This window comes from Miniopterus natalensis, chromosome 1 (genome assembly GCF_054644295.1).
Source record: "Miniopterus natalensis isolate mMinNat1 chromosome 1, mMinNat1.hap1, whole genome shotgun sequence".
Classification (NCBI taxonomy): domain Eukaryota; kingdom Metazoa; phylum Chordata; class Mammalia; order Chiroptera; family Miniopteridae; genus Miniopterus; species Miniopterus natalensis.
Window position 1 is genome coordinate 120058589 of NC_142081.1, and position 19703 is coordinate 120078291.

Consider the following 19703-nt stretch of genomic DNA (forward strand, 5'->3'; position numbering starts at 1 on the left):
ATTCTACCCAAATTATATGAGTCAGAGTAGTTAAACACATGCACACACAGAGAGGTGAGAATTATGCTCAAAAAGAAAATATAAGATATTCCATTATCCACCAAAAAGGAAGACCCAGCATATACTTAGAAACTAGAAATAAAAATAGAGAAAAAGAAAATAAAAGAAAGAAAAAGGAAGGAAGAAAAAAAAATCAAATGAGATTACTTGAATAATTATTTTCTGTTCTTTGTTTTTGCAATTCTTTGTTTTATGAAATATTAAATAATAATTTCATGGTATAACTGATCTCTCTCATTCCTCACCTTTCCTTCCTATTTTGTCTGAAATGAAGCAGCAGGTAAAAACATGTGAGGATCTGGATTCTACTCCATTACCATCTTCCATCGATCGATTCACCCATCATTACACAATGGGCTCTAAAGTTAATTTGAATCTATATTTCTAAGCTCTTTATTAATTTACCAGTATATATATTTTTTCCCTTGAAAGAACTCACTTACAGCAGAAGATTATGGTCTGCAAATAATGCTCATGGCCACTCATGAGAAAGAAATGATATGTAAAGAATTAAAAAGTTGAGGTTCCTTTGAGGATTTCTTGTGTCCATTTTTAGCTTTCAGGCCAAAGTATTTATTTATTAGGGTAGGGGAGGGACAAACAAATACAAAACAAGAGCTTGGCACGTTGACGTAACAGCCTCATTTATGTCTTTGAACGACTTTATGGTGTAGACATTATCAGTCTTTTTTTTTTCAGGCCGGAACATTGAAGCTTAGAGAAACTTAACAGAAAACTGAATCCCGAGGTCAACAGTATCAAGTGCAATAGCCAGAGTCCTTCCCTGTGTCTTTGTGACTTGTAACCAAGCATATACTCTTATATTTTGACACTTTTATTATTATTCAGTGTTCTTTTTTTGCTTCTAGTAATTTTCTTTAGTCTGAAGTCTATTTTAGATGATATTACACCATGTTTTTAATTGGTATTTTCATAGTCCATCTTTATTTTTATCCTACCTATGTCATTATATTAGAAATGAGTTTCTCGTAGACACCATATCATTGGGCCATTTTTAATCCACTTTGCCAGTTTCTGTCCTTTGATTGGTCTATTTGGAGCACTTACTCTAAAGTCTGACATTTCAGTCTGACATCTTGTTTTCTTTGAGTTTTGCACCTCTGCCTCCTTTTTTCTGCTTTCCTATGGGTTACGTGAACATCTGTTTGGGTTCTGTTTTGCTTTATCTATAGTGTTTTTTAGCATATCTTTTGGTATTTTTTTTTTTTTAGTGGTTACTCTAAGAATTTTACAGTATATCTGAAACTTAGTCACAATCTAATATCAGTATTTTGTCACTTCAAGTGAACTGTAGGACCTTTACCCCCTTGTCCTTCTGCCCCCCTCATTTTATAATTTAGTTGTTATATTGAGAACCACATTAGAAAATAATATAATTTTGCTTTCAACCATTTAAAATAATTTAAAAAACTCCAGAGAACATGTGTGGTGAATTCTTTTACCCCTATATTTACCTGTTCTGCTGTGCTCTCTTGATTCTGATGTCCCCAGTTTTCTTCTGTTGTAATTTCCTCTGTTTGAAGAGCTCCTCTCAACAATTCTTTAATGCAGGTCATTGAGATGTTCTTGCATCGCAAGGGCCCTGGAAAGTCTGCCTTCTGTGCTCCACCTTTCAGAGTCTTCTGCTGCTGGCTTCATTTATTTTATCTAGGGTTTTAGGTGTAATAAGGGAGAGATGTGCTTAGTCCATGATTCCAGAACCAGAAGTCTTCCCTATACTTGTTTTAGCGCAGCATGCTAAAATAAAAAATAGAGGCTGTAGCCTCAGCAACGGATAGGATTATAGCACTCATTTTCCCCTCTACTGCAGGCAGAGTCTAGGGTCCAACAGCCAGCTGGTCCTTAAGTGTTCACTCCTCTCATCCCCTGAAAAGCACAAAGCACATCCAATTTGTAAATGCTCTGTTGGTAAGAACGTGAGCTGTATCCAAGTAGATAAAATGTTGAGGGGGAAATTATGCTTTCTTTTTAGAATACATATGGATGGTTGAGAAATCAAAGTTGGGGAAATACTCAAGTAAATATTGCAATAGTAACAGTAGCTAACAATTATTTACAGGCATTCTGCTGAACTAACTATATTAAATCTTAGAGTGGTCTCTGAAATGACTATTCATATGATCTCCATAGACTTGGAAATTGAGGCTGAGAGGGAAAGCTCAGAGCTACATGGTGTTTGTAGAGCTGCAACGAGCTCAAACTTTCCCGCAAACATCAGTGAGTTAGAAATATGTGAAGTACCTGACATACATTCATTGCTCAAAAATGGGAGTTATAGTCATAATTATTATTCTTTTGTAGTTTAAATTATCACTTGATCTAAGTATATTCCTATTTTCCTATTTTCTAGCAGCAAAGCTCAAGAACAAAATCCCTTGTGTATGCAGAACACAAGACATTTTTCTCGCAACAGTGGTTAATTATAGCCTTTCGGTCATTCAAAAACAGAGATTTGGCAACAATAAAAGTATTGCCAAAAGAGTCTGAAGCCCTTTCCTTTTATAAAAGGCTGTTGACCGAATTTCATCATTAAGTTAGAAAGCTGGTCTCGATTCTTCTCAAAAAAGTGTGGAATTTGTTCAGTCCTGGTTGACTTAATTCTGAACCCTGCTTTGTATGACTTGGAGTAGCACAGGGGCTTTGGTTCCAGCAGTGCCTGTGAGAAAGAGCCTTTCACAGAGCCAGCTGACCTGCTCTGGCCACAGAAACAGCAGGACCTGGGGGTCACATGCCTCTGTAATAGAATTAGGATATTTTATGTCCTTGGTGGGCTGCAGTTGGGTCTGAGCTCTGGCAGGCCTCCTTGCCAACTAACGTGTCTTTTCACGGTACTTCAGATCCATTCTGAGGCTGATCATCAGAAACGTAGCAGAAACATGGGTCATGCTTCATCTTCATCAAGTTCTATGAATCCTCTGTGAATTTTGGACATGAATCCTCCCAAATGATGTTCTAGTTCTGTAAAATGTCTGATTCAGTAAAGCCCCAATCCTTTTAGCAATGAAACTTGAATGCAGTTTCTAGTTGTTAAATGCACATGTTCAGTCTGAATTTCAATCACTGTCCTTTTAAGTGGAGGCTGTTTGTGTTCGCTCCCATCAGGAAGAAAGGGAATCAGACAGTTCGGGTCTCTTAGAGACCTTAAATTCTCCAAAGGCTCTGCTCTGTGTCAACAGCTGAGTAAACTTTTTAAGGGGCATTTAAAACCTACTCATCTGAACGCATTACCACAAAATAAATTAAGTGCTTATATTCTGCCGCAACTTCCTCTGAATGAGAAACCTGGATGACAACGAAAATGCACAATCCTGATCAGTTTTTCCCTCAGATTAAAGCAGGGAACCGGATTTGCAAAGTTCACAGCACACACTCCTGGTGGATATGCAAAGTGGAGCACACCATATTTCTCTTTGGGCTTGAGCGAACTCGTGACATATTTCCACCCTGTCTTTGCAGGTGCCCCACCGCTAGCCAGCCCTTTTGCATTTTGTACTGTGTTCTTTCTTACCTTCCCTTTCAGCCAGTGGTTAATTTGTTTATGGCAGCTCTACAGATACTTTTTTTTTTGCAAGAAATGTTAAGCAGGTCGATCCTGAGTTTCGGTGTGCTGCACTAGGCAATGCCACTTTCATTAGTCCATTGTATAGGAGAGGAGGTTAGGCTGTGAGATCAAGAGGGCTGTGCTTTTTGACATACAGCTGGTTCTTGGCAGAGCCAGAAAGTCCCACCCTGGTCTCTTAGAATAGAATGTAATTAACCTGAGTTGCAGTAGTTGAGAAATAGCTTTGCAGAGGAGGTGGGGCTGCCGATCAGCCTAAGTGATGAAAGGCACATGAGTAGGTAGAGTTCAAGTCCCCATAGTCTCTCTAGTCAGAATCTGTGACAGGAAGGCTGTGAAGAGGATGAGAAACATAGATGGGCTTGGAGGACCATGAACATACTGGTATTTTCTAATGTCAAGTACGTTAAACACAAGCTGAGCAAACTGATGCAGTTATTTTTGAATTAAAGGAAACTCTGAGCTAATATGTGTTTAAAAACAACAAAAATTAGAGGTTTACTTTGGCCTGAGTAGGGTTGAAAGGGCTGAAAATTGTGGGAAAGGGTACACTGAAGAAAAGTAATAAATTAACGTAGGCATCATTGCTTCTCTGTACTCTAATATCGACACTGCCAGTGGGTATTGTAAGTATGGAGTCAATTGAGCATGATAGGCTTTTCTGACCCGAAACAGCAGATACAGCTTTCTTAAAGGGCATCTGTAAGGATGAGTTCCTTTTCAATAGCAGGTAACAGACTGCTAAGAGCTTCTAAATCTTGAAGTAGTTATTGTATCATGTGTTGGTGGGTGTGGAGCTGCAGGACATCTAAGCATCGTTAAGTGAAGTGTAAACGTGCATTACTGGATCTGAGTGTCCTTGGAGTATGTCGAACAGGAAACAATCTGGACAGTTACTAAACACATTGCATATAATAGTACAGACTGTGTGCAGTACAGCGGTGATCAGATCAACTTAAACAGTACATTTGTAAATATAGACTATTTACTGCATTGCTGTAGATATAAATTACAGAGAATGTAAAGAGAAGGTCTCATTTTTTGTAAGTGGCTTCTGGTTATTCCTAATAGTGCGTTGTTTGAACACTACTTTTCAATCAATGCAATATGCAAAATTCTTATCCAAGAAATTAAAATTATAGAAGGAAAAAACAGTGAAATTACTAGCTCTCTGTAGCTGGAGAATAGTCCCTCCTCTTAAATACTCTGTTGCTAAGTATCTGATTTGTCCTTAGGTTTAGGGGTAACAGGAAGATTTTGTATTGGTTCTGGTATGATTTTTATAGTACCTTTAGTAATTATGGTTCTTCCTTAGAGAGCTTATAATTTTAAATCAGCGTTAACTATAGCAACTGCAACAAAGCAGTGGAGTTCAGTGAAAGTAGCCAGGACTGAGAGTGTGAAGGGCTGTGTCATATTTCCAGTTCTGTCAACAATGTTATGGGTGATTCACTTAAAAATTCTGGGATTGAAATTCTTTATTTAGAATTGTTTTTCTGATTGTAACATTAAGATAGTAAGTAGGCTAGATAAATTTTAAGCCCATTCTATTTTGTGATTTCTCTGGTCTTATCAATAATAATATAGAATCAAGTGTTGCTTAGTGTGGGCAGGTCAATCAGCCATTATTATAAAGCAAATGCAAAGTGTGACTCTTAAATGAGTATAAAAAATCCACCTTTTAGACACTTCAGCTTTAACTGCTATTGCATGTGCATTTACAGTGTCCTGCTGGTTTTTATTTGCACAATAACCTTTTTAAAAAGGAACATTATCTTGCATGTAGGAGCTTGCTTAAAGGAGAATAGCTTGCTGGCAGAGAATACTCTAAGCTGCCAATCTTTTTGGGAGCCTGCTGTAAAAACATCTGCAGCTTGGAAGAATTGGAGACAAGACGGCTAATAACAATGACTATAATTAATAGTTAATTGTTTGAAGGAAAGCAGTTAACAAATTGAGCTGACACTTAATCTACCCAATTAAAAAACAAGAAGCAAAAATAATTCAGAAAAAGAAGCAATGTATATTGTATCAGTGGTAGTTTCTTATGGAGATAGTTGCTTTTACATGTTTTTTTTTTTTTTTAATATGCCTGTAGTTAATAGTGGTGATTCGGGCCCATAAGAACTGGTTTATTTTACCTTTCTCTTCTGCCTTTTATTACTACAACTTGCACGTTAGCTGTTGTGTGTTCACACAGGACCTGGTAGCATATTCTATACACTACATTTTAATAGTGACATCAAACTGCAGATGGGCAACTAGGGTGGCCCATGATCAGTGGATTGTAAAAAGTAGCAATGTTTAGTCTGCATAGGAAGAGAGTAGACAAAGGCATGCTAACCAACTTCCAGTGTTTGAAAGTCTGTGTTTTAGTCAGAGATGTATTGTATTATGTAGTTCTCGAAATTTGATTTAGGACCAGTGTATTAAAAGGAGAAAATAAATCGCCACTTTTACCCACCCTCCAATCACATACTCAAATAATTTATAACAGTGACATTCCCACATAACAGTAACTAACTGGGACTGAGAGTTGCTGCCACTTTACCACTTTAGATGCTGTCTTAGTCAGTTTGGGCTGCTTTAAGAAAAAAATACAACATATACTGGTGGCCTAACTAACAAATATTTATTTATCACAGTTTTGGAGGCTGGGAGGTCCACGATCAAGGTGCTGGCAGATTCAGTGTCTGCTGAGGGCCTGCTCCCTGGTTTCATATATGGCCATCTTCTGTGTCCCCATAGGATGGAAAGAGAGCTAACTAGCTCTCTGGCCTCCTGCTATAAGGGCACTAATCCCATTTGTAAGGGCTTCACCCCCATGATTTATTTACCTCCCAAAGGTAGAATTTCCAAATACTATCTCATTGGGATTAAGGTTTCAACATATGAATTTGGGGGGAACACAAACATTCTGTCCATAACAGACAGGACAAGTATCTCACGTTCCCTCCACTCTTTGTCTTTTTCCAACATTGAGTCCCAGCGCCTATATCTTGGTTTTATTACACATGGCATCTGCACTTGTCAGTCACTGTAGGCATTTGAGTTTTGTCTGCTGACCTCGGAGGTTTCTTCTGGTACCCAGCATTATGAGGCTTAATGGTTCACAATGACTGGCTATTTTCTATTCAATTTTATTCTGTTTAAGTGAGCATTCTACTCAATTAACTTCAATTCGTATAATTTTTTAAAAAACTGAACTTTTGCGGGTTTTATAATTTGAAAAGTATAATTTGTGATATAGCCCTTTACAGTAATTTTTATGAATTAAAATTGAGAAAATGGGTTCATGCTACATGAGTAAAATGCAGTGAATCAAGTACAGAGTGTAACTATTTTGTAGATGTTTTGGAGAGGCAGTTTTGCCTCTGTTTACCATTGTCCTCATAACTAAATGCTGAGAACCTTCTGGATAGCTATGACACCGATCTAGGGATTTAGAGAGTATCCCAAGAAGACATGATTGTTGCTTTCATAGAGCATATATTCTGAAATGGTTACTTGACTTAGACAATGTATCATATATAACCAGACAAAACCAAAGCATAACATATTAATTTTAGCTCCGTTTTCCCCTGCTGAAGTCTCTATTTGTGCTTCTTATTTTCCTCTCTCCTTTAACGCTGTGGCTCTAGCTTAATGGGGTCAACAGAGAGAGATAGGATTGCTGTGCAACAGTTGTGTGGTCTGTGCTCTGCACAGAGGCACAAACCAAGGGAGGTGAGGGCTGAAACCCAGCCTGCATTCCGCACGCCAAGGCCAAGGCCAAGGCCAAGGCCAAGGCCAGCCCAGCCCAAGCCAACCGCAGCGCCCAGGAGCCAGTCAGGACTACTGTGTCTGTCCCACCCAGAGGACACCTGATTCTAATTTACAGGAAGGTACTCTCCAGGCTCGCAGAGGCCCTGGGGCTAGACTTGTGCCCCTGCCCACCCACTGTGAATTGAGGGAAAGTTTGCCAGTGTGGTTAAAACTTACCATAACTTACCCTTTACGGGGCTGCTCCTTGAGGGTAAGGTTATGTGTGTGGTGGAGTGGAGAGGTAATTAGACACACATTGGTGGTAACTGTTTGCTTGATGTTTTTTCAAGCCCTGATCTTGGGGATCAGGAAGAAAGAGCTGTTGCCAGTGGTGAGGCTTCCCTCTACAGCCAGTATTCAGGTGGACTTAAGAGTATGTACTCACTTTGAATAGGTCCTACTGCATCTACTTTATGGTTTAATTGTGTGGGCTGGGCCTTACTCAAGAGGTGGGAATAAACAATTGACACTTCGGAGAGCACATCTGAGACTTAACTTAGTGATCTGAATGGCAAAATATAGCTCAGTGATTCTAAATCTAAAACATGTTTTTAAAGCTCATGAAATTGGTCTAAAGTGCCAGAAATTCTCATTTTGGATTGGCTTCTAGGCAATGAAAGTTTAGACACTGACTCATCGAACTATTTCCTTATTAACAGACGTGGTACCAAACATTTTTGAGGGTTGTAAAAATAACTCAGCTGTTGTTCAAAGCCTTTGAGTTTCTCAAATACAGAACTCTCTTAACCTCTTCATTTCAAGACTTGGGAATTCAGAGGAAATCTGATCACTGTATTCGTAAATGTTTCTGTTGTGTTTTTATCCTTAACTCATCCAAATGTTATTTGGCCAGGGATGCTTATATTAGAGAAATCTTTTGAGTCATTTTATAATCTGTTTAGTGATTTATTTTTTAGAGCAGGAAGTTGCAGATTGCCAGCATTAAACAGAAAGTATGTAGAAGCTTTATTTAGAAAGAATGTGGTTTTATGAATTATGTGAGCAGATTTATTTCACTGACAATCCACCCTCAAATATCACATGACAGTTGAAATTTATCTTAAGGTCAGAAAAATCTCGCCTAATTAGAACAATGTGCATCCAAATTAATTTAACAAAATATAAATACATTCATATTGAATGCAATAAAAGAGAAGAGTTAAGATTCCAATAAGAGTAAAAGTCAATTAAAGCATTTATATAATCTCTCTGCATTGCAATAATGTTATTGAGAGCTTGGCATCATCATACATATTTATTAAACTGAATAATTTTCATTTGATATAGGCAGAAGAAGTGTTTTAACCAAGTGTTGCACTGAGGCAAGTAAAGATAAATTTAAAAAAAAATTGATGACAGTCAATAGAACTCAAGGGTAAAAAGGGTTGAACAAGCTTTATCTTTGCTTTCACCTGAAAAGATTGATTGCATTTTTCCCCCTAGCAAAAACTGATACATGAATGCTGCTCTATGATTGTATAAAGCTGATGATCTTCAACTTATCCCTACCACTGTTAATTATCTATTTCCCTCAAATTTCAGGTATAGTCTGGCCCTGCCCATATGTCTCAGTGGTTGACCCATGAGCCAAGAGGTCATCAATTCCCAGTCAGGGCAGTTTCTCTCTCTCTTGCTCTCCCTCTCAGTCTCTCTAAAATAAAATTTTTAAAAAATTCATGTATAGAGTAGCAATGATTTCGATATCACTGATCAATGGAGGTCCCTAATTCCTTATCAGGATTATATAATATTGGTCAATAATGCTCTGATCTCTTTATAGGAGAAAACATTGAAACAAAAATGGAAAATGATTTCCCAGAGTAGTAAAGTGATTAGTGTGGTTCCAAAGAGGACTTTTGGCTTTTGATCTCTAGACCTTTATTTAACCTTTAAGCCGTCTGTGGAAATCATATGGAGGAGATCTGTAAAGGTGATAGAAATCTGAGTCCAAGTTTCTTTTTCTCTGCCAAGGAATAGATTTTGGTAAACTTCTTGACAGTTCAGTTTCTACATTTATAGCGTAGGTATTGGTGGCCTGTGAGTTCACTTGCAATACAGGTATGAAGAGTTAGTGCTAGTAAAACCCACTGCTCTTTCCAGATGGCAGAGGTGGTTTCCTCCTGCCCATTTTACTACCATCTATAGATACCATAAGGCTTGTTCCATAGGACGATGACACTGTATTTCTTATCTATTATCTTTCTGTGCCTTTTTGTGAAGTTGACAGGAAATTGGTTCAAAATCAGGATAAAGTTAAAGGTCTGCAAACTGCTTCTGTATTGAATATAAATCTGTGGACCTGCTGTAGACACAGCACAGTTAGCGCACTTAACTTCCAGCCGTGACACCAGTGAGCTGTATTTAACATCAAAGCTCCAGAGGAGGTCACCCAGGTCCTGCAGGAAAGTCTGTCAAACTTATTGCAGCTCAGCTGGAACCATCAGGAAGCTAAAGGGGTGGAGGCTGAAGTCACCTCTGCACATCAGTGAATTTATAACCTGGTGGTACATGACAGCTTTCAAACAATTCTGTTCTGAGTGGGCCCTATCAGGGCAGTCTGATAGATATAATATCAGACTGGCAAAATAGTAAGGAAGTTGCTGTGATTATTTATTTCCATATATTCAATGAGGGAAGGGCATGTAAAGGCTTTGGTCTGTTTTGTTGTTATTTTTAAGCAATTGGTGTGTGCATCAGCATATTTGAAAGTAAGGATAATATCTGAATATTTAATCATGGAGTTTTGTGCAAAACTATTTTGTGCTTTGCAGGGATTTTTTTATCACTTGGAGTGAGAGACTGCAAGGAGGACTAGTTGAAGTCACAGACTTTTCTGTTCAGGTCTGCCCATTGCAAAGTAGGTCTTCATCAGCCTCTGTGGACTGCCTTTAGCTGAGGAATAACATTCATTGAACTGGAGTTGCCTGCTGTTTTCCACACAGTGAAATGAGGGAGCACACAGCCTGAGGAGTGGCTCAGTGACTGTTTTGTGCTAGAGTTTATCAGCTAAACAGTAAGCTCATTATGCCTGATGGCTGAAATTAGAGAGTTCCCACATATAGACATTTAAGACATCCACATGGGTCCATTTAGGAGATCCAGTGATCTGTAACATCAGGGAGGTAAAGTCGGCATTTCCCCTTATTTTTCAATATAGGGCAAATATGAGTAAAAATAGAAATTTTAGAGATCAAAAGAGGTGACCTAATGCAGTTCTTTCTGGCAGGTTTATACTAGAAGTGAATTTAGGAAAGCAGAATTGCCAGTTACTCACATAACAGTCTCCATAGATTATGTATCTGTGACTTTATACAAATCCCATGGTAGCAAAAATAAAAGCAAGAGAAATAATGATTTTTATTCATGCTCAGCCAAGGATCCAGTTGAGATTACATCCCCATTTGAATGGACAGTGTCCCCATTCCAGTTTAGTTTTATGGGAGTGACAATTCTGCACTGAGTAGGTGGCAGCAAATGAAAAAATAATGTGTATAGTTGCCTTTTTAACTGTAATTTAGTTTGCAAAGAGGAAACAGCCACATGCAGGTATTGTATTATCGGAAAATCGCCTAAAGGAGTAAAAGAGAAGGGTTGTCTGCTGAAGAGAGGCATCAGCAGGCAGAAATCTCCAAGATTGAGCACTGTGTTTATCTTGGCTGGGAAACATAATAGGCAATTATCAGAAGGACTGATGGAACCACTTTCTCAAGAATCTGAGCTGGGGGCAAAATAGACAAATGTAGAATTTCTACCCATGTCATACTGTTGCTGTTATGTAGTGGGAGATGCATTAGTAGTGTGAGTGGAATCTGAATGTCAGCCTTGCTTAACGTATGTCTTTCCCCATTCCCAACACTGCCTTTGAGCACTGCGGCCTGTGGAAGACCTTCCTCCAGAATGAGAGCATGTATTGTGTGGAGTTGTCCAGAGTTACTGAAATGAGACACGTCACGAAGCATATCAGTGAGACAGCATGATTATTTGAAGATCTATCAATACCAATGAGAAGAGCCCTTGACATTTTGATGGCTGCGCCATCTATTAAGAGAGACTGGAAAAGTGTACAGGTCGCTCCTGACCTAAACAGTTTTCCTGCAATTTGAATAATGATTGTTGTCCCAACTCTTTCCATCTCTTCCCTCATCTTCATTTCTGTTGCTTGAGCCCCAGGTACATCAGCTTTTTGTCTCTCTGCCCTTATCCATCTGCTCCCCAATTTACCATGAAGCTGATGTTCCCAACAAAATTAACTCACATTCACTCATTCAGCAGTCATTCAGTTTGTTTTGAGTGCTTAACACATTCTAGGAGCTGTGCTAGAATTCTGAGAATAAAAAAGACTGAAGAAAAGATAAACCTCACCTTGAGAAAGTAATTTACACCCTGAAACTATCACTAAACTGTAGTAAAACATGATTGGCTATGAACCACATGCATTGGGAATGAAGTGGGGGTAGGGGTGGGCTGACACCACCTGAAAGAGCAGAGAAGGCTTCCCAGAGGGAGCTGATATTTTTTTTACTGGGCTTTCAAAGAATGAGATGGTATTTATCTTATGAAGGAAGAATAACAGGCAATTCAGGTGAAGAGACAAATTTACAATAGCAGGGAATCTGCTTAATGTACCTTAGTGTAACTAAGTCTTGTAAAGAAATAGCTTATTATAATACAATCTATGCTTATTACAAAATTTAGAAAATAGATAAGTAATTAGAAGAAAATAAAGAGCACTCATATTCCATTAACAGTGTGGGGCCCTGGCTGGTGTGGCCTAGTGATTAGAGAGTCGACTCGCACACCAAAGGGTCTCAGGTTCGATTCCTGGTCAAGAGCATGTACCTGGGTTGCTGGTTTGATCCCAGCCTCTGTCAGGGCGCATGCAGGGGGCAACCAATCAATGTGTCTCTCTCACATCGATGTTTAGTTTCTCTCTCTCTCTCTCTCTCGCCCACTCTCTTCCACTCTAAAAAGCAATGGAAAAAATATCCTTGGGTGAGGATTGATAAAAAAAAAAAAAGTATGGGGACCCTTGGGGGATTGTGCTATGATGTATGTAGTGTGTCAGAACTCCTGGCCACACTTGGGTGAGGCTTGGTTTAGTTGACCTTGCTTCCAGAGGGAGAGAGGACAGCATTCTGCGGTTTGGTGGATTTTATTGTAGAGAGGACTCTTGGCCTGTCCCCCATCCTAGAGTGAGCCACCTTTGGTGGTCAGAGGGGGAAATGAAGGCTTTTTAACCTATAACCAAGGACCCACTTCTTAGAGGGTAACAGTTTTCTACCAGAAAACTCTTAACAAGGGTCTAGAGCCCTTCACTTATACCCAGTCCTCAGATTTCTATCTTGAAGGTTTAGCCATAAGCCTTCACTGGTTCCAGAATTGCCTTCTGTACACAGAATAACTTGGTTCTGTTCAGTCATGTGAAAAGTTAAGTAGGCAGTCAAAGGTATATATTTGCTTGTAGAAATTTGTTCTCACCTTTTAACAACGGATTAACAATTTTTTAAACAGTGAACTTTATAAAAACAGGTTCTCAAATTCCCCTAAACTTATTTTCATCTGAGTTGGAGACTGTACACAAATATGTAATTGAGACAGTTTTTCTTCTCTTGGGCAGAATCAGAGCATAAGCAGTGGCTAACATAAGCTCTATAGGTCAGGAATTTTAAAATAAGACCAATATTCTTTTCCATCTCAGCACTCTGAAACATAACGCTGATTACCAGAAACTGCCTGGTGGTTACATGTCCTGAGAAAAGGGAAGAGAGACTCATTTCTCTTGCAATTTTGTGTTAGTGTCTCCCAGACTCATTCCATTCTCTGAGCTTGTTCATGTCTAGTTGCTGAAAATCACTTGATTGATAGAACTGTTTTAGCAACTGGGTAATGGGGTAGTTGTCTGCTTAAAGACTCCAGAAGAAAAAGTTCTCCTGTGTCCTGGAGGATGGGTCCTTTGGACATCTGTTAGTGGTCACAAAAGAAATCCTCATTTCTTCCTATTTTTACCCCTAGGACTTCATTTCCTAGCACATTTTGTTGTTGTTGTTGTTCTTTATTTTCTTTCTTTCTTCTTCTTATTATTTGGTTAATTATAACCTCCGCAAATTCTCTTAATGTTGTTTAAATATATGAGTTATTAAACTCTTTCTAGGCCCAAGTTCTAAAATTTCATTTTGGGAGATTATTTCATTAAGAAGTTGACTGAAATCAGTTTTAAAAATAAGGATGAGATATCTCAGTTGAAAATAGTAGAACTTCAGGAGCAAACATTTACTGATTTATAGAAGGATAGAACCTTTGTTTTCTTACAAAAAACAGCTGGGATGTGTTTTCCACTCAAGCCATCTGCAAACCACTAATACGGTCTTTAGCTCTGTGATCTTACCATAATTCGTGGTTGCCAAGGGGAATGAATATTTGCTGACCTAAAAGATATGTTGACTCGTATCAATGAAATGCAATGAAGCTGATATTTGTACTCCGAAGTTTTTTATTGGACCTGTTCCAAATACACAGTAAGCTCTATGATAAGCAGAACTGTACACTGATTTTGTAAAATGTGTCTGCTACATTTGGGAAGATTGGAAAGCTAGGGAGAACAGAGGTGTTTTAGAAAGAAAAGTAAGAGGTGGTCCTTGTGTTTGCTGAAAAATGGGATATGTAGCGACAAGTGTTACCTTCTGCACGTGGCAAAAACCGTGGGAAGGCAACCTTGCTTGGTTCAGATGACCTTGTTTGTGTTGACTAAGAGAACAAATGCAGTGAAGGAAGAGGGTGTCGGTTGAACCCCGGCTCTTCAGGAGCCATGAGGATGAGCCAGCTTGGCACATTCCTCTCCTTTGGCACCCACCTTCCCTTTCACTCCCATCTCTGAATGTTGTGGGCAGCCTCTGAATTGCCGAGGCGCAGGCTGTGAGCCAAGCTGGTTTTAATGACGGTCCTTAAGCTTCAGCCTCACAACTATTTTACAGGCGCACACTGCTCAATTCACAGTTAATACGTAATTTAAAAGGTGTATGTAAATCATGTAAAAATGTGTCTTAAATGATCTTCAGTGGGCTCACCACTCATTAAAGAAACCAACAGCAAACATTTTTTTGAAAGGGGAGGAATATCTGTATTATGGCAGTAACTATCAGTACCTCCTAGGTTTGGCCTTGTATGGATTGAATAGATTTGGAGTAGGGTGGGGTAGGTTATATTTTCAGGCTGTTATCTTCTGCAGAGGTCCAGATTGAGTTTGACCAGCTCACTTACCAATTTTGTTGCTGCGTGCCCCACAGGAGGGTCAGAGGACTTGGCAGGAGGAGAAGGCAGATTGTTCACTGTACTTTCTTTTCCTGCCATGCAGGGGGCTCCTTCAGGCTTTCCTGCAAACTCCCTAGTTCTGTGAATGAACATAAATAAAATTACTGGAGCTTTAAGGATGACAAATTTGGGACTAAATATGGTTAAATTTCAAGACAGGAAATACCTTCTAATTTGGAAAATTTTGGTGCATGTGCGTGCATTAAAGTTAAAGAATGAAATCTACTAAGAAACTGACCTGCCTGAGGAACTTACATGGCTGTGCAAACAGATTTTTAATTCTGTGCATCATAGGCTGTTAAATAAGCTATGAGTCCCAGTGGATCTCGAGTCAACACCCCTTTCTGCTTCATTGCACCATGGTGACATAGCTTTTGCTATTTTGGTAAAAAAATTTTTTTTTTAAATTGATAAGTAACAGATACCAGCTCAATTGCTGGTGTTATTCTTACTTTTGATTTATTTGTTTTCCAGGTTCTTCCAAAGGATCTTTTTTTTTTCTTCTCTCTCTTCTCACTCCCTCAATTTTTGTTTTTTCCCAGTATATATGCACCTTTTCTGATCTTAAACTTATCTTACCTTCTAGCCTTTTTTTTCTATACCAATGACAAGCAATCACCCAACTGGAGTTACTAGGGTGGCTCTTCTGACAAGTTCCAAATCTCTTTTAACAAATGTTAAAATAAACACACATTTTCAGATTTGTTTTCATCTTTCTTCATTTATTTTTGGTTTAATGAACTAAATGGCATTTTGTGATTTCCTTTTATTTTTGAGTTCCTGCTTTAGGATTTTTCCTTTGCGCACAGTGAGACACCTACCACGTATTTTCAATTGGAGAGCAAAACAGAGCTTTCCACATGAAATGACTTTTAAGTAAATTCTAATCTTTTGATAGATTACCCTCATATCTCATACTGGAGGTTTTAGTTGCAAAGCCCAAAGTCAGAATGTTATGAGAATAAAAAATACATTCTTTCTGAACATTTTTGAATAACTAGTTTGGTTTCTAGACTGTTTCTTCAGGGGCTCTCAGAGTTTGTGTAAGAATATTGACCTTAAACAAATTGACAGCCAGAGATTTCTCCAACAAAATGGGTTTATTCGGGAACAACAAAGAATTGCAATTTGAGACATGCGGTCTAATGGCAAACCACTTGCAAGTCTAGAGAAACAAAGGGGAGGAATGGCCTTTTATGGACTTGAGAGGGGCTGTTGTAAAGGAAGGGTCCATGGGAGGAAACTGAAAATTATTAGTATAGTGACTTTTCATTGACTGAGGTTTTGCAGTCTCCCATTGGCTGAGCTGATACTGGGCAAGGAGGAATCTGTTCTTTCTCCAGCTGAATGAAGTCTTAATCACTCCCTGTCAAGGATACAAGGGATGCCTCTTTCTGTTGGGGTCAGTAGTGTGCATTGAGTTACACTTATGTAACGTCTGTCCTAGCTTCCTGACTCTATTTTAAATGAAGTTTCTGTTTATTAATTTTTATAAGAATCACTTAACCATCTATCATTTTGGGATCTTAATCCACCCCGAAAATGTTCTCTGCTCCTTTTGTGATTTACTTACTAAAGTGAAGTAGGCTCTTTCAATGGCTTCTTTATTTAAAAATATCTCTCATGTATGTGGGGGGAGTTGGTTGACTCTTAGAGCCAATAGTATTTCAGCATCGGTGCTGGCCCCACTCATGCCCTAGGACTGTCTCTTTTCCAGAAAGAGGAAATATATTTCTATTGAAGATTTAGTAGAAAAGTAAAAAAGTCATGGTTATGCTCAACAAATCATTGACTTTTTGTATGTGAGGACTTTTACTCACTTCTCATCTTTTACACACTTTGTGTGGTCTGGGCCCGCCTCGAAGTTCATGGTTGGTAGAAGCTGACAGTGGGAACCTCATGCCCTCTGACAAAAGTGACGGCCTCCTCACATCTTCACCAGTCCCCTGTGCTCCTGTGTATTAGCACTAGGGCACAGGCTGGCCAGCTGCAAGAGCCAGAGCATATACTGGCCTGACAGCTGACAGGTGGTGTGAGCCTGGAGCTAGAGGAGTATCTTCTCCAATCTGGAAAATTGCCAGGCTGGGACCTGGCACATGGAGTTGCCCAAGGCAGTATGAGCTCCAGCTCCTCTTATTTCATTTCAGAAACGTAGACGCAGAGCGTTTGTCGAAGGAGAGGCATGTGTTTAGGAATCACACCTGGGAGCTCAGGCTTGGCAGTGGCTGCCTCCTCTTTGGCTCCAGTGCACATACCTTGGCTGTTGCCAAGCATCTTTTTGTCTTAGCCCAGTCACCTCCTAGAATGTTAAAATTGATATGATTGACCTGCCTCCCTTTTTTTTGAGTCCTGTACATGAGAATCACAGCAGTGAAGAGTCACCTCCCCAAGGAAGTGCAGTGAGCCCATAAAGAGCCTGGTCATACAGGACGTTCAAAGGAGTTAGTATTTTGAAAGCACGTTTTAAAATAGTGGGGTTATAAGCATAAACACTCTGCCAGAGTGGTAAAGATGGGAAAAGACTAGTAAACCCATCAGAAGGAGAGTTTTGACAAGAATTGCACTCAATATACAATGACTTCGTAATTTATATACATGTTTAATCACTATGCCGAACACCTGAAACTAATATACTATTGAATGTCAACTGCAATTGAAGAATTAATAAAATTTTAAAAGGAATCACACCCAATAAATAGATCCTGTTACCGCTATTATTTTTGCATATCTGTAGAATTCATCAGCATTTATTGTAAATCAATCAGACAAATATGTCTTAGTTCTATTCTGATATAAACAATGGAAAAGTTTAAGTCACTGATGAACAGAATTTTTAAATTCGTTCTTGAAACATCTTGATTTTTTAAACAAAATTTTTATATATTGAAATATAATTTGCATATAGAAAACTGCACAATTCCTAATTGTAAACATGATATATTTTCACTGGGTAATCAGCATCCTGATAAAGAAACAATATTCTCAGTGCCTCAGAAGTTTCATGTGCTCTTCTCTGGTCATTTCCCCACCTCACCTCCCTCAGGGTCTCCACTACCCTTACTTCTAATAGCATAGATTGGTTTTGCTTATTTTACACTTTATATTGGAGTTGACATATCTTTTTTTGTAAAAGATCAGATATTTCAGTGTCAGTAAATATTTTAGTCTTTGGGGGTATTAGAATCTCTGTTGCAACTATTCAACTCTGTCATTGCAGTTCAAAAGTAGCTACAGACAATTCATAAACACAGGGGCATGACTGTGTTTCAATAAAGCTTTATTTATGCAAACAGATGCTGGCTAGATTTGGCCCAAGGCCACAGTTCGCTGACCTTTGCTTAAAATAATGCCTGAAAATATGTTTGTGAGATCCATTCAGTAGTGCGTGGGATCTGGCTCACACTGGCTAATGAAGATTGTGCATATCTCCTCCCAGCTCTGCATTCAATGACTTCTTGTTGGTAGCTTGAAATTGTCCATGGTGGAGTATTACATTATGGAAATTTGGCAAATGCTACAAATCATGCTTCTTTCTTCCCTTATTTTCTTTGGAATGTAACTGAACTGGGTCTTAGTGGCAGTTCACTTGATGTCTCCTAGCCTCTGTTTCTTCATTTGTAATGGGGACATGGAAACATCCAGAGATAACATCTATGTCATGAACTTAGCAGGGTGGCTGCTACTTAAGTATTCCATTCTAATACAGTGCTCATGTTCTAGAATATTCCAGATATTAGCAAATATCGAGAGCTCATCTTAATACTTTTTACCTTTTGATTTTGGAACTATTATATTCTTACTGACTTTGAAAATGTCTTCAACATTTTCTCCCTACTTTCCAATTATGTTAGACTTTTACACTCACTCTCAACTTTTCATACCTAGTATTATCCTAATGTCCTCTGGCCCTCTACACCTTTAGTCTATCTTCTAAAACTGTCATCAAGATGATCTTTTCCAAAGTGTGACATTTACCTGCCTTTGGGTCAAGTTAATGGTTCTCAATGCCCAGAAATTAAACATCCTCCCCTTTAGCAAGTCATGTATGGTCCTAATCCCACATCTTCATTATCATCTCCAGACCTTCCTCCTGCTCTGCCCAGCCCTCAGAACATACCAGAGCCTTTGGTCATGCTGACGCCTCTACACAGCATCTCCCCGTGTCAGCTCTACGTAAACTGTTTTGAGTGATAGATACCCCCTCACTCTTCACTCTTCTCTACTCTTTGCCTGCAGCTTCACCCACAGCAGAAGAAATTGTTCCCTCATCTATGTCCCCAGTTATTTGAGTCTAACATTCATTCTAAAACATATCACATTAAAATCAGTTTATATATCTGTCTCTCCTGTTGAAGTCATAAATGCCATGAGGACAGAGACTGTATTTTTTATACTAATATTATGCCACCATGACTCTACTTGGGATACCAATAAATTGCTGGAATGCAATCCAGAAAAAACGGGAACAAAAAGAAGGTAATGAGAGTTTATTGCCACAGTCCCCAAAAAAGACCTGCCATTTCTGGGCAAGCTCATCTAAATAGAATTTCTGTCTGCATAAAGGCTCCTGGTCAAAATGGCATATAAGAGGCAATAACCAGTCCTTGGTAGCTGTTGCATCTCCAGAACACCTTTGAAAGAGCTTTTAACCCACTTTTGTGGTATGGTATTGGCCTTGTGGGCCACCACTTGTAGTTATGACTTTCGACACAGCATAACCAGTAGCTAACACATTTTCCTTCAGCCTTGGATGCCTTTTGCATTTGACTTCTCACTGGTTATAAAAACTCAAATTTCCTATTTGCATAGTGTCATTACTAGCCTTTCTGATTTGGAAATTCCCACACCTATATCTATAACGTCAACATATATTATGTATAGTACATGCTGCTTATCTTATTTTGCCATATGTCAGTAGCACCGTGGGGAAGCTTGGTGCTCTACTTCAAGC

General features: G+C 38.9%; 1 protein-coding gene across 3 annotated transcripts in view; it reads left to right on the top strand.

Moving 5' to 3' along the window:
• The window catches only part of PLXDC2 (plexin domain containing 2), a 401646-nt gene that overhangs the window by 72940 nt on the left and 309003 nt on the right, over positions 1–19703 (top strand). The gene's annotated exons all lie outside the window — the stretch shown is intronic.